Raw genomic sequence first — 15,589 nt, forward strand, 5'->3', positions numbered from 1 at the left:
AAAATTGCAAGTGGGTATGTGGAGATATTCAGAAGGAAATTGCCAACTATTTTGCCAAGGTAGCATCATTGTTAAATTATATTTCCTACTATTTTTGTTGTCTTACAAGTTACACTAATCTCTAATGATGCTCTTATTGTTTTGCACAGATAACTTTGAATTCTATTATTGAAGAAATTGGAGGTGATGTGTTTAGTTTGTTGATTGATGAAGCTGCTGATGTGCGTGACAAAGAGCAAATGGCAGTTGCTTTGAGATATCTTAGCAAGCGTGGATTTATCATTGAACGGTTAGTTGGAGTAGTACATGTGCAAGAAACATCGGCAATATATCTTCAAGCCGCACTTCAAAAGAAAGGACATGATCTCCATTTTATTTAATGTGGTCGGAGCTTCTTGAAAAAGAAAGGACATGATCAGAGAGAAACATCGAGAGGATGTAATAAAAGCCATAGGTAGTGGGCAGATTAGCATTGGCAAGAGGGTTAAATCAAGATCAAACTCTTCAGAGAGCTGGTGACACTCGTTGGGGCCCACACTACAGAACTCTCTCAAGTCTAGTGAAGTTGTTCCCTGCAGTCATATATGTTTTGAAATATGTGGAGATAGAAGGAAAAAATGAAAATAAAAGTCAGGCGCGTGGTCTTGTATTTCGAGACCTTTGATTTTGTGTTTTATTTGCACATGATGATGCATATATTAGGAAATGCAAATACTTTGTCACATTCTTTACAAAAGAAGGATCAAGACATCCTAAATGCCATGTCACGTGTCAAGTCCACATGGAATGCGCTACAACGACTAAGGGAGAATGGATGGGACTCACTGATACAAAAGGCATATTCATTTTGTGAAGAACATCACATTGAGAAGGCGGACATGCAGGAGCAATATATCAATCGACACAAACCAAGACAAAAAACTAACAAGACAAACCTCCAGCATTACCGAGTAGAGTGTCTTAATTCTGTTATTGACTGGCAACTTCAAGAGTTTGATGAATGTTTCAATGAGGTAAATTCTGCATTACTTGGTCACATGGCTTCTTTCAACCCAAACAATGGATTTGTTGCTTTTAACTTGGATAGCTTAGTGAAGCTAGCTAAGTTTTATCTAGATGATTTTGATTCAAAAAAAAGGATGATCTTGGTCCTGAACTGGCACTTACATTGATAATGTGCGAGCGGATGAAAGGTTTGCTAATTTGGACGGGATTGCTGATCTTGCGAAGTTAATGGTGCAGACAAATAAACATGTTACTTTTTCCTTGGTCTATCATCTTCTAAAGTTAGTATTGATATTACCAGTTGCAACAACATCCGTGGAGAGATGCTTTTCAGCTATGAATGTTGTCAAGAAAAAGTTGCGCAACAAAATTGGTGATCAGTTCATGAGTGATTGTCTAATTTGCTATGTGGAGAAAGAGATGTTTTCTCCCATTAGTAATGATGTTGTGTTTGATCTTTTTAAGGCGATAAAAGATCGAAAAGGGAAGCTCTAAAATGTGAGTGACTTTACATGATTCTTTCACATGATGTCACTTTAATTTTAAACTTGTCAAACTAACTTGTTAGTTTCTTCATTGTTTTCAGAAAGATGAGAAGTTAGATCTGAAATATGAAGTTTCTTTTTGTACTACTTTTATCTATAATATGTAAACAAGTGATTTTATAATCTCATCCGATCGGTATGTTATGCACTCTTATTTTTTTAAAGTGACAAATATGTGTGATAAGTAATATCATATTCATTGTGCTTTCTTTGACTAATATAATCTCGTCGCAATTTGTCACAAAATAGGACTAAGTTCATTAATAAAAATTCATAACTAGTTAGTGAATGAACCCATTGGCGAAAATTTCTGGCTCCGCCCCTGTATCCAATAGGTTTGACACCTCCTCTGCTCCATCAACACTCGCCTTGAAAAACAGCAGGCTATCATCCACGAATAAAAGGTGGTTCACCGGCGGAGCATCTTGATGTTCTGGATGGGCCTACTTGGGGGATGTTGGGTGTCTGTGGACCGGTCTGGATGGGCTGTTCCGGGCCAAACCTGGCCACATGAGCCGGCCCGGCCCGACATGGCTGTAAAAGGGCTTGGCACACCCATGCTTCTTGGCTGGCCCATATGAGGGGTACGTGTGCATCTGGGCCAGCCCGCGTTCCTGGGTTGCAAGGCAAGGCCCACGTGATGACATGGCATGACTTGCTTTTATTTTTGAATAGCCCGAAAGGTCGAATATCAAATGGGTCAGACCGACACATTTGGATGTGTTGTGTCTCGGCCTTGATGCAAGGCACACATGTCGGCATGGCACGACCCATTTATAAACCGGCCGAGTGGACCATGCTAGCACAACTTGGCGGGTCTGACAACACGGGTTGTGTCATGCTAGCCCGAAGGCCTGGTCACGGGATCAACCTGGCACCACACGACTGCTGGTCGGCCGTGTTGCTTCCTGGCTTTGTGGGCCTCTAAGACTTTTGTTTTTAAAAATTAAAAATTCTAATCTTGAGAAAATACAAAAAATCTGTCAATTAGGAAAAAATACAGGAAAATATATTTATAAAGAAAAAACCTAGTTAGAAATTACAAGCCAAATGAGCTGCATGCAGCGTCGGGTCGTGTTGTGCAGGCCCACAATTAAAAGGGTCGTGTTGTGCTCGTCCTTAAGGCCTGCCTTTCGAGGTCAGCCTTGTTCCATGGCGATGTTAGGGAATGTAGTAATTTCAAAAAAAATCCTACGCACACGCAAGATCATGGTGATGTAGACCAACGAGAGGGGAGAGTGTCATCCACGTACCCTCGTAGACCGTAAGCGGAAGCATTATGACAGCGCGGTTGATGTAGTCGTACGTCTTCACGATCGACCAATCCTAGTATTGAACGTACGGCAACTCCGCGATCTGCACACGTTCAGCTCAGTGACGTCCCACGAACTCATGATCCAGTAGAGCTTCGAGGGAGAGTTTTGTCAGCACGACATCATGATGATGGTGATGATGAAGCTACCAGCATAGGGTTTCGCCTAAGCACTACGACGATATGACCGAGGTGGATTATGGTGGAGGGGAGCACCGCACACGGCTAAAAGATCAATGATCAACTTGTGTGTCTATGGGGTGCCCCCTCCCCCGTATATAAAGGAGTGGAGGAGGGGGAAGGACGACCCTCTACTATGGTGCGCCTTGGGGAGTCCTACTCCCCCCGGGAGTAGGATCCCCCCCCTTCCAAGTAGTAGGAGTAGGAGAGAAAGAAGGGGAAGAGAGAAGGGAAGGAAGGAGGGGGCACACCCCCTCCCCCTAGTCCAATTCGGACTAGGACTTTGGGCGGCGCGCGGCCTACCCTAGGTAGCCCCTTTCTCTCTCCCTTAAAGCCCAATAAGGCCCATATACTCCCCGGTGAATTCCCGTAACTCTCGGGTACTCCGATAAATACCCGAACCACTCAAAACCTTTGCGATGTCCGAATATAGCCTTCTAATATATCGATCCTTATGTCTCAAACATTCCAAGACTCCTCGTCATGTCCCTGATCTCATCCGGGACTCCGAATAACCTTCGGTACATCAAAACACATAAACTCATAATACCGATCGTCACAGAACGTTAAGCATGCGGACCCTACGGGTTCAAGAACTATGTAGACATGACCGAGACTCATCTCCGGTCAATAACCAATAGCGGAACCTGGATGCTCATATTGTCTCCTACATATTCTCTAAAGATCTTTATCGGTCAAACCGCATAACAACATACGTTGTTCCCTTTGTCATCGGTATGTTACTTGCTCGAGATTCGATCGTCGGTATCTCAATACCTAGTTCAATATCGTTACCGGTAAGTCTCTTTACTCGTTCCGTAATGCATCTTCCCGCAACTAACTCATTAGTCACATTTCTTGCAAGGCTTATAGTGATGTGCATTATCGAGAGGGCCCAAAGATACCTCTTCGACAATCGGAGTGACAAATCCTAATCTTGGTCTATGCCAACTCAACAAGTACCATCGGAGACACCTGTAGAGCACCTTTATAATCACCCAGTTATGTTGTGACGTTTGGTAGCACATAAAGTGTTCCTCCGGTATTCGGGAGTTGCATAATCTCATAGTCATAGGAACATGTATAAGTCATGAAGAAAGCAATAGCAATATACTAAACGATCAAGTGCTAAGATAACGGAATGGGTCAAGTCAATCACATCATTCTCTAATGATGTGATCCCGTTGATCAAATGACAACTCATGTCTATGGCTAGGAAACTTAACCATCTTTTATTCAACGAGCTAGTCAAGTAGAGGCATACTAGTGACACTCTATTTGTCTATGTATTCACACATGTACTATGTTTCCGGTTAATACAATTCTAGCATGAATAATAAACATTTATCGTGAAATAAGGAAATAAATAATAACTTTATTATTGCCTCTAAGGCATATTTCCTTCAGTCTCCCACTTGCACTAGAGTCAATAATCTAGTTCACATCACCATGTGATTTAACACCAATATTCACATCTGTATGTGATTAACACCCATAGTTCACAGCGTCATGTGATCAACACCCAAAGGATTTACTAGAGTCAACAATCTAGTTCACATCGCTATGTGATTAATACCCAAAGAGTACTAAGGTGTGATCATGTTTTGCTCGTGAGAGAAGTTTAGTCAACGGGCCTGTCACATTCAGAGCCGTATGTATTTTGCAAATATTCTATGTCTACAATGCTCTGCACGGAGCTACTCTAGCTAATTGCTCCCACTTTCAATATGTATCCAGATTGAGACATAGAGTCATCTGGATCGGTGTCAAAGCTTGCATCGATGTAACTCTTTACGATGAACTCTTTATCACCTCCATAACCGAGAAATATTTCCTTATTCCACTAAGGATAATTTTGACCGTTGTACAGTGATCTACTCCTAGATCACTATTGTACCATCTTGCCAAACTCCTGGTGAGGTACACAATAGGCCTGGTACATAGAATATCATACTTTATAGAACCTATGCCTGAGGCATAGGGAATGACTTTTCATTCTCTTTCTACTTTCTGCCATGGTCAGGTTTTGAGTCTTACTCAACTTCACACCTTGCAACACAGGCAAGAACTCCTTCTTTGACTGTTCCATTTTGAACTACTTCAAAATCTTATCAAGGTATGTACTCATTGAAAAATCTTATCAAGCGTCTTGATCTATCTCTATAGATCTTGATGCTCAATGTGTAAGCAGCTTTACCGAGGTCTTTCTTTGAAAAACTCCTTTCAAACACTCCTTTATGCTTTCCAAAAAATTCTACATTATTTCTGATCAACAATATGTCATTCACATATACATATCAGAAATGCTATAGTGCTCTCACTCACTTTCCTGTAAATACAGGCTTCACCGCAAGTCTGTATAAAACTATATGCTTTGATCAACTCATCAAAGTGTATATTCCAACTCCGAGATGCTTGCACCAGTCCATAGATGGATCGCTGGAGCTTGCACACCTTTTTAGCATATTTAGGATTGACAAAACCTTCTAGTTGCATCATATACAACTCTTCTTTAAGAAATGTCCATTTAAGGAATGCAGTTTTGACATCCAACTAACATGATTCAGACGGATTTAAGCATCACTACAGTTGAGAAAATCCCATTGTAGTCAACACCTTGAACTTGTCGAAAACCTTTTTGCGACAAGTCGAGCTTTGTAGATAGTAACACTACTATCGGTGTCCGTCTTCCTCTTGAAGATCCATTTATTTTCTATGGCTTGTCGATCATCAGACAAGTCCACCAAAGTCCACACTTTGTTCCCATACATGGATCCCATTTCAGATTTCATGGCCTCAAGCCATTTCGCGGAATCTGGGCTCATCATCGCTTCCTCATAGTTCGTAGGTTCATCATGGTCTAGTAACATGACTTCCAGAATAGGATTACCGTATCACTCTGGTGCAGACCATACTCTGGAAGACGTACGAGGTTCCATAGTAACTTGATCTGAAGTTTCATGATCATCATCATTAGCTTCCTCACTAATTGGTGTAGGAATCACTAGAACTGATTTCTGTGATGAACTACTTTCCAATTCGGGATAAGGTACAATTACCTCATCAAGATCTACTTTCCTCCCACTCACTTCTTTCGAGAGAAACTCCTTCTCTAGAAAGGATCCATTCTTAGCAACGAATATCTTGCCTTCGGATCTGTGATAGAAGGTGTACCCAATAGTTTCCTTTGGGTATCCTGTGAAGACACACTTCTCTGATTTGGGTTTGAGCTTATCAGGTTGAAAAACTTTTTCACATAAGCATCGCAGCTCCAAACTTTAAGAAACGACAACTTTGGTTTCTTGCCAAACCATAGTTCATAAGGCGTCGTCTCAACGGATTTTGATGGTGCCCTATTTAATGTGAATATAGTTGTCTCTAATGCATAACCCTAAAACGATAGTGGTAAATTGGTAAGAGACATCATAGATTGCACCATATCCAATAAAGTGTGGTTACGACATTCGGACACACGACTACGCTGTGGTGTTCCAGATGGCGTGAGCTGTGAAACTATTCCACATTGTTTTAAATGAAGGCCAAACTCGTAACTTAAATATTCTCCTCCACGATCAGATCATAGAAACTATATTTTCTTGTTACGATGATTCTCTACTTCACTCTGAAATTCTTTGAACTTCTCAAATGTTTTAGACTTGTGTTTCATTAAGTAGATATACCCATATATGCTAAAATCATCTGTGAAGGTCAGAAAATAACGATACCCGCTACGAGCATCAACACTCATTAGACCGTATACATCGGTATGTATTATTTCCAATAAGTCACTAGCTCGTTCCATTGTTCCGGAGAACGGAGTTTTACTCATCTTGCCCATAAGGCACAGTTCGCAAGCATCAAATGATTCATAATCAAGTGATTCCAAAAGTCCATCTTTAAGAAGTTTCTTCATGCGCTTTACACTGATATGACCCAAATGGCAGTGCCACAAATATGTTGCATTATCATTATCAATTTTGCATCTTTTGGCATCAATATTATGAATATGTGTATCACTATGATCAAGATTCAATAAACCATCAACATTGGGTGCATGACCACAAAAGGTTTTATTCATGTAAACAAAATAACAATTTATTCTATGCCTTAGATGAATAATCGTATCGCAATAAACATGATCTAATCATATTTATGCTCAACGCAAACACCAAATAACATTTATTTAGGTTCAGCACTAATCTCAAAAGTATAGGGAGTGTGCGATGATGATCATATCAATCTTGGAACCACTTCCAACACACATCGTCACTTCACCCTCAACTAGTCTTTGTTTATTCTATAACTCCTGTTTCGAGTTACTAATCTTAGCAACTGAACAAGGATCAAATACCTAGGGGCTACTATAAACACTAGTACGGTACACATTAATAACATGTATATCAAATATACCCTTGTTCATTTTGCCATCCTTCTTATCCACCAAATATTCAGGGCATTTCCGCTTCCAGTGACCATTTCCTTTGCAGTAGAAGCACTCAGTTTCAGGCTTTGGTCCAGCTTTGGGCTTCTTCATGAGAGTGACAACTTGCTTGTCATTCAACTTGAAGTTCCCTTTCTTTCCCTTTTCCCTTTTCTTGAAACTAGTGGTCTTGTCGATCATCAATTCTTTGATGCTCTTTCTTGATTTCTACCTTCATTGATTTCAACATCAGGAAGAGCTCGGGAATCGTTTTCGTCATCCCTCGCATACTATAGTTCATCATGATGTTCCAGTAACTTGGTGATGGTGACTAGAGAACTCTGTCAATCACTATCTTATCTGGAAGATTAACTCCCACTTGATTCAAGTGATTATAGTACCCAGACATTCTGAGCACATGCTCACTAGTTAAGCAATTCTCCTCCATCTTTTAGGCAAAGTACTTGTCAGAGGTCTCATACCTCTTGACACGGGCATGAGTCTGAAATACCAATTTCATCTCTTGGAACATCTCATATGTTCTGTGATGTTTCAAAAACGTTTTTGAAGTCCCAGTTCTAAGTCGTAAAGCATGGTGCACAAAACTATCAAGTAGTCATCATATTGAGCTAGCCAAACGTTCATAACGTTTGCATCTGCTCCTGCAATAGGTCTGTCACTTAGCGGTGCATCAAGGACATAATTCTTCTGTGCAGCAATGAGGATACACCTCAAATCATGGACCTAATCCGCATCTTTGCTACTAACATCTTTCAACATAGTTTTCTCTAGGAACATATAAAAAAACATAGGGAAGCTATAACGCGGGCTATTTGTAACGCCCCGGATTCGATGCGCCAGGTGTCTGCCAGTTATTCGCCGTCTTTGCCATGTCATTTGCTTGCGTGTTGAATTTTTCCATGTCATCATTTGCATTGTGTCATCATGTGCATTGCATTGCATTGCATACGTGTTCGTCTCATGCATCCGAGCATTTTCCCCGTTTTCTGTTTTGCGATCCGGCACTCCTATGCCCTCCGGCGTTCCCCTTTTTGTCTCTCATTGTGAGCGGGTGTTAAACGTTCTCGGAATGGACCGAGGCTTGCCAAGCGGCCTTGGTATAGCACCGGTAGACCGCCTGTCAAGTTTCGTGCCATTTGGAGGTCGTTTGATACTCCAACGGTTAACCGGGTAACCGTAAAGCCCCTTTCGTCTTGCGGCCCAACACCACCTCCAAAGTGGGCCAAAACACATCTAACTCCCCTCCATGCTCTTTGTCGTTCGATCACGATCGCGTGGGCGAAAACCGCTCCTCATTTGGACTCTCCTAGCTCCCTCCACCTATAAAAACGTCCTCCCCGTCCATTTTCGCAGGCGAAACCCTAGCCATCTTCATCCTCGCGCCGCCGGACACGTCCGCCCAAGCCGGACATGTCCGCCGGCCACCTCGCTCCGCCCAATCCAGCGCTGCCACGTATCCCCGCCGCCGCTCCCGGCCAGTGGCGTTGCGCCACGTCACCCCGCTCCTTCCCACCGCGCCTCCTCTCTCTCCCCGCGCCGCGCCAGGCCCTGCGGGCCCAGATCCGGCCCGCCAGGCCCAGCCGCCGCTGTCGTGCGCTCGCGAGACGGCCCGTGCCGCCCGGCCGTGCCCCGCCGCCTCCCGCACCGGCCCGGCCGCCCTCCGCCGCCCGGCGCCGCCCGCCGCGGCCTCCGCCTCCTCCCGTCGCCGCGCCGGCGTCCCTCCGCCCGCAGCGCGACCTCGCCAGAGCTCCTCCGTGCGCCGCACCGCCGAGCCCATCCGGTCCGGGGCCATCTCCTCGTGCCGCCCTCGACCTCCCGCGGCCATCTCCGGCGATGCTCCGGCCATCATCGTTTTCCGTGCGAAGGTTGACTTTCCCCCTCTGAAAATTCTGCAAAGTCCCCGAATCTGTGACATTATTATGCCATGTTCATCGCATCGTATCCTTGCATCCGTAGCTCCGTTTCCTTTGTGTAATATGTCAAATTGTTCGCCTCAACGAGTACTTCATTTCATTCCATTGCATCATGTTCATTTGAGTTCATCTTGATGCCTGAATCATTGTTGCAAGAGTGCTTCATAATGTTGTCTGTTGTCTGTTAACAGAACATGCTCATTGGTCATTTTTGTCATGATTGATGTGTGCATCCTATAAGGTTGATGTCTACATGTGTTTTGATCTATGCCATGTCTTCTTTACAGAGGTGCTTACCATGTATTTTTGTGATCAATGTGGTGACTAGCACAAGCATGCAAACTAGGCATCGTGATGTTGTTGATTTTAGTCCCTGTTCTGCTGTTATTTTGATGCCATGTAAACATGATGCTACAGAGAGATCCATGCATTTTTTGAGATACTTCAGTAAGGGTGTTTTGAACATATGGTTATCCTCTGTCCATTCATGCCCCTGGTAGCAATTATGGAGTAGTCTAGCATGTCATTTTCGTGCTCTACTTTTGCTACAAAATGTTTCCTGGCAGATTGTTTACATGTTATTCAATTTTGCCAAGGTTATTATAGTTGATCCTTGCATGCTATGAACTTGTTCTTGCCTTGGTTTTTTTCATAAACATGTCTTCTTGCTGATGCTATGCTTATATTGTCATGCAATGACTTGTGGTGAGTGAATCGAGCTTGTTAAGTAGTGTACTCGCTGTTGTTGTTTTGCTAGACCGAATCTGTTATTTCGTGATGCCATGTAAACCTGATCCTACTAGTCATTCTATGCATAATATGGAGATTTTCACTAAATATGTTTTGATCTACATGTCATGCTATATCCATTCATGCCCCTGGTTGCAATTATAGCTTGCTGTAGCTTGTTCATATCTTGCTCCAAAGTTGCTTGATAATGTTGTTGTCAGCCTATTAACATTAAGTTCAGTTGTTTGCCATGTGTTTTCCTAGTGTTCCATGCACCCTATGAACTTGCTATTGCCATGCTTAGCTTCACAAACATGCCTTCTTACTGTTGGTTGCATTGCCATGCCATGTATTGCTCTGTAGTGAGTTGCACAAGCTCATTTACATGCCTTCATAATTCTGTTCCTGCCATGTTTGAATCTGTAATATAACTTGCCATGTTTACGTGGGTGCCATCTTAATTTCTGATCCTTTTTGGCTTATGGTCAGTAAGGGACTTTTGATCTATGAATTTAGTAGATTCATTCCATGCCTTTTTTTGCCATGATATGTTCCTGTAACATGTTGTTTGATAGCTCTAAACATTGCAACATGATGTTATTTTCTGCAAAGCCTGAACTGTTATTATTTGCAATCTTGCCATGTGTGTCTGAGCATGTTCTAGTGATTTCTGGAGATAGCTCAGTGTTCATGTTTTGTTATGCTTTACCTGTACATCATGCCCATGCCTTTTGTTTTCATGTAGAGATGCTGTAGCATATTGTTTTGGTGCTTGCAATATGCCTAGTTGCTGTTTTGGACAGATTGTTGTCATAACTTGTATAGTGTGTGTGTTGAACCGTTGCTCCGTTTTGAGTGTGCTCTATATGAAACTTGCTTAGAATTGCATGTAGTTTCATATTATCATGTTGCATCCATGTTTTGAGGTGTTTGCTTGATGTTTGGGTGTATTTTGCATCAATGCCATGTTGATCTTGTTTTGCTCATATCTTCTAGGCCGTAGCTCCGAACTAAATAAACTTTATATGTAACTTGACTAGAATCTCGTGCAGTTCATCTTTGTGCATCTTAACTTGCTATTTAACAACTTGAACATAAGGTTTATTCAGATCTGGTCCAATTTCGAAACTTGCATATGAGGACTTACCGGAATTGTTATATGTTGTTCCCGGCCTCATTTAAACTTGCCTTGATGTGTTGCTCTTGTTTGCCTCATCTCTTGCCATGAGTAGCTTCGTGTAGCTTTGTCATGCATCATGCTTGTTTGTGCATCATGCCTTGTTCATGTGTGATGTGTTTACCTTGTTGTGTGTTTCTTCTCGATAGTTCCTGTTTCGTTGCGATCGTGAGGATTCGTTCGTCTACGCTTGGTTCGGCTTCATCCGTTCGTCTTCTTCATGGACTCGTTCTTCTTCCTTGCGGGATTTCAGGCAAGATGACCGCTACCCTGGATCTCACTACTATCATTGCTATGCTAGTTGCTTCGTTCTATCGCTATGCTGCGTTACCTATCATTTACTCTTCAAGCCACCCAAATTGCCATGAACCTCTAACCTTTGATACCTTTCCTATGCAAACCGTTGTTTGGCTATGTTACCGCTTTGCTCAGCCCTCTTATAGCGTTGCTAGTTGCGGGTGAAGTTGATGATTTCTCCATGGTGGACAGGATTTTGGTTGAGATATCACAATATCTCTTATATTATTAATGCATCTATATACTTGGTAAAGGGTGGAAGACTCGGCCTTATGCCTGGTGTTTTGTTCCACTCTTGCCGCCCTAGTTTCCTTCATACCGGTGTTATGTTCCCGGATTTTGCGTTCCTTACGCGGTCGGGTGATTTATGGGACCCCCTTGACAGTTCGCTTTGAATAAAACTCCTCCAGCAAGGCCCAACATTGGTTTTACCATTTGCCTCACCACCACCTACTTTTCCCTTGGGAGTTGCTCTCTCGAGGGTCATCTTTATTTTAGCCCCCCCCCCCCCCCGGGCCAGTGCTTGTCTAAGTGTTGGTCCGAACCGAGTAGACTGCGGGGCCCCCTCGGGGAAACTCGAGGTCTGGTTTTACTCGTAGGATGTCTCATCCGGTGTTGCCCTAAGAACGAGATATGTGCAGCTCCTATCGGGATTGTCGGCGCATTGGGCGGCTTTGCTGGTCTTGTTTTACCATTGTCGAAATGTCTTGTAAACCGGGATTTCGAGTCTGATCGGGTCTTCCTGGGAGAAGGTATATCTTTCGTTGATCGCGACAGCTTATCATGGGCTAAGTTGGGACACCCCTGCAGGGTATAATCTTACGAAAGCCGTGCCTGCGGTTATAGGCCGATGGGAATTTGTTAATGTCCGGTTGTAGATAACTTGACACCAGATCCGATTTAAAACGCATCAACCGTGTGTGTAGCCGTGATGGTCTCTTTTCGGCGGAGTCCGGGAAGTGAACACGGTTTTTGGGTTATGTCTGACGTTAGTAGGAGTCCAGGATCACTTCTTGATCATTTCTAGCTTCACGACCATTCCATTTGCTCTCTTCTCGCTCTTATTTGCGTATGTTAGCCACCATATCATGCTTAGTTGCTGCTGCAACCTCACCACTTTACCCCTTCCTTTCCCATTAAGCTTTGCTAGTCTTGATACCCATGGTAATGGGATTGCTGAGTCCTCGTGGCTCACAGATTACTACAACAACAGTTGCAGGTACAGGTTTCGCGATGATCATGACGCGATAGCGATGTTTGCTTGTGTTGGAGTTTCTTCTTCTGCTTCTTCTTCGATCAGGGGATAGGTTCCAGGTCGGCAGCCTGGGCTAGCAGGATGGATGTCGTTTGAGCTTATGTTTGTGTTTCATCCGTAGTCGGATGTTGCTCTTATGTATGATGTATTGTTGTATTTGTGTGGCATTGTATGCCTCTTGTATGTATCCCCATCTATTATGTAATGTTGATGTAATGATATCCACCTTGCAAAAGCATTTCAATATGCGGGTCTATCCTTGGTGGGACCTTCGAGTTCCTTTTGGATAAGGTCGCATATTGGGCATGACAAGTTGGTATCAGAGCCTCGACCGACCCTAGGAGCCCCCTTGATTGATCGTGTAGTTTGGCCATTGTTGAGTCTAGAAGAAAACTGTTTTCGGAGTCTAGTTATATCGGAGAGTAGGAATTCTTTTACTCCTCAGCCCCTTCGTCGCTCTGGTAAGGAATCTTGATGTAGGTGTTTTGAACTACTCCTCTTCCCTTTCAAATTTTCTTTAGGATCACGCAGTTGGTTTTCCGATCGTTGGTTCTCTGCTCTTTCTATCCGGTGCATTTCTCGTCAAGTTGACTCGAGCCTCTTCATCTTTGCCAAGTTCAATCCTCAGTTGTTTTCTTTTCCCACCCGCCCTCCCTTCTTCTTCTCAGAGCCGGAGTCCGTAATCGAGTATCCATCCTACTCGTGCGAAGTCTTTGCTTTCTTTCCTCAATGATTTCAACTGGTGTTTTTTTTCTCTTCAAGTTATTCGTCGATTTCCCCTTCCAAGTTACCTTTGTTTTCCCGCCCTCCAAACCTCTTCTTCCCGGAGCTTGAATCTCTTTCGAGCATCAATTCCATTCGTGCGGAGTCTCTTCAGTCTTACCTCAATTATTTCAACCGGTGAATTCTCGTTTTGTTCGACATTCTTCATCTCTTATTCTTCTCCGGTGGATTCAATTCCAATTTTCGATAGTGATTATATTCTTTCCCTCAATTCAAGTTTTTCGGTGTTGATCGCATTCTTTCCCTCAGCTCAAGTGTTTTCCCTGCTCGTTCGCCTCTCGCCAGTTTGTCCTTCCGGAGTGCTCAAGACATATCAAGAGATTCGTCTGTGTTCCAATTAATTCGAGGTTGTCACCTCATTCAAATATTTCAATTGTTCCGGTGCATCATTGATCTCTTCAACAATCCTTTTCAATGGTGTTATCTCTTTAGTGGGCCCTAACCCACAGGTCTTTTCCTAGGATCTTACCTGACTCTTCTAATTCCCCCGGAGTTATTCTCAAATTCTTTTCAAGTGTGACGTAAGAATGAATTTCATCAGTCAGATGCCTTCTCCAAGATCGCTTTCAAATTCTTTTCATCTCGGGCTCTACCTTTCCTATTTTTCATTATTCCGGAGTTTCTCAACAATTTTGGTGTTGTTTCTCGTCGTCATTTGAGGATTGAAGAAGAGTTTTTCCATCTTGCCCATTCTCCCGGAGATTCGTGGTTCTAGCTTCATGTTATCCTCTCGATTTATTCCATTTGTCAGATAATTCTTTTCATCCATCCGGAGTATGTCAGAAGTTGTATTCCCGTTTCTTTTCACCGGAGGCCGTCGTTCAAGAAGAATTCTTCGCCCTCATCATTCTAGCTATCGTCCTCTAATTATCCCAGTGCTTCGTTCAAGTGTTCTTTAATCACATTGTCATCTCTTCGTTCTTGTGCATCTAAATCCCCTTGAGCATATTTGTTCTTCTTATTCTTCTCGGCGATTCATCCTCTTTAGTCAGTCATTTTCGAATTCTATGGTGGTTCGTTCAAGATTCTTTTCTTTGATTGTCATTTTAATTCATTCATTCTTTCCAGTTCTACCGGTGGTTCATGAAGACTTTCTCAAGTTATGGGCTATGTTCCCCCTTAATCCTTTTCCAACGAGAATAAGTAGTATGCAAAATCCATTGCTTGTCATCAATTTAATTTGATGAAGGATAAGCATATAATAAATCTTATTCTTATTTCATCCAAGTGAGTAATCCCTTCCTTCAGAGTTTGTTCTTAATGAATAAATTCTAGTTCCAAGTGTTTCCCATCTTTTCTTTTCCGGAGTTCAAATTTTCCTCGGCTATTTTGTCGGAACCTCCATCTAAATCATCGCAAGGATCATCTTATTCTTTCATCCTTTATTCTATCTCATCATCCTTTTGTACCGGAGTTCTTCATGGTGGTTCTTCATGATTTAATTCATTCTTCAAGTGTTCATCAAGATTCTTGTTGGTAGAGTTCAAGCATCTTTTCGTATCGCGTCTCGAAGTGCAATTAATTCTCTGTATTCTTTTGAAGTGGAGTTTTGCATTTCTTTGTTCCTCTCAGCTATCCAATCATTTCGGTTTGTGGCCGGTTATCACCTTATCATCTTCAGATGTTACCTATAAGTCCACGACAAGCTTATTCTTTTCGTTGTTGAATTTTCTCAACAACTCCATTCAATCTTTTCTTCTAAGTTTGCTTTCTATTTCATTCGTGGCACAAGTTGTCATTTTCTTCTCCGTTCTTTTCATTCAACTCTTTTAATTCTTTCCGGAGGTTTTGTGTCATGTCTTCATCAAGTATCATTCCATCCTCTCTAGTTCGTGTTCTATTCTTTCCTTGTTCAACCGGAGTGTTGTCTAAATCCTTCAGTCTTATTCGTTTCTTATCTCGTTGTAACCGGAGTGGTTTCATAGTCTATCTGATTCCATGAGCATTTGATT

This window comes from Triticum aestivum, chromosome 1B (assembly GCF_018294505.1).
Source record: "Triticum aestivum cultivar Chinese Spring chromosome 1B, IWGSC CS RefSeq v2.1, whole genome shotgun sequence".
Classification (NCBI taxonomy): domain Eukaryota; kingdom Viridiplantae; phylum Streptophyta; class Magnoliopsida; order Poales; family Poaceae; genus Triticum; species Triticum aestivum.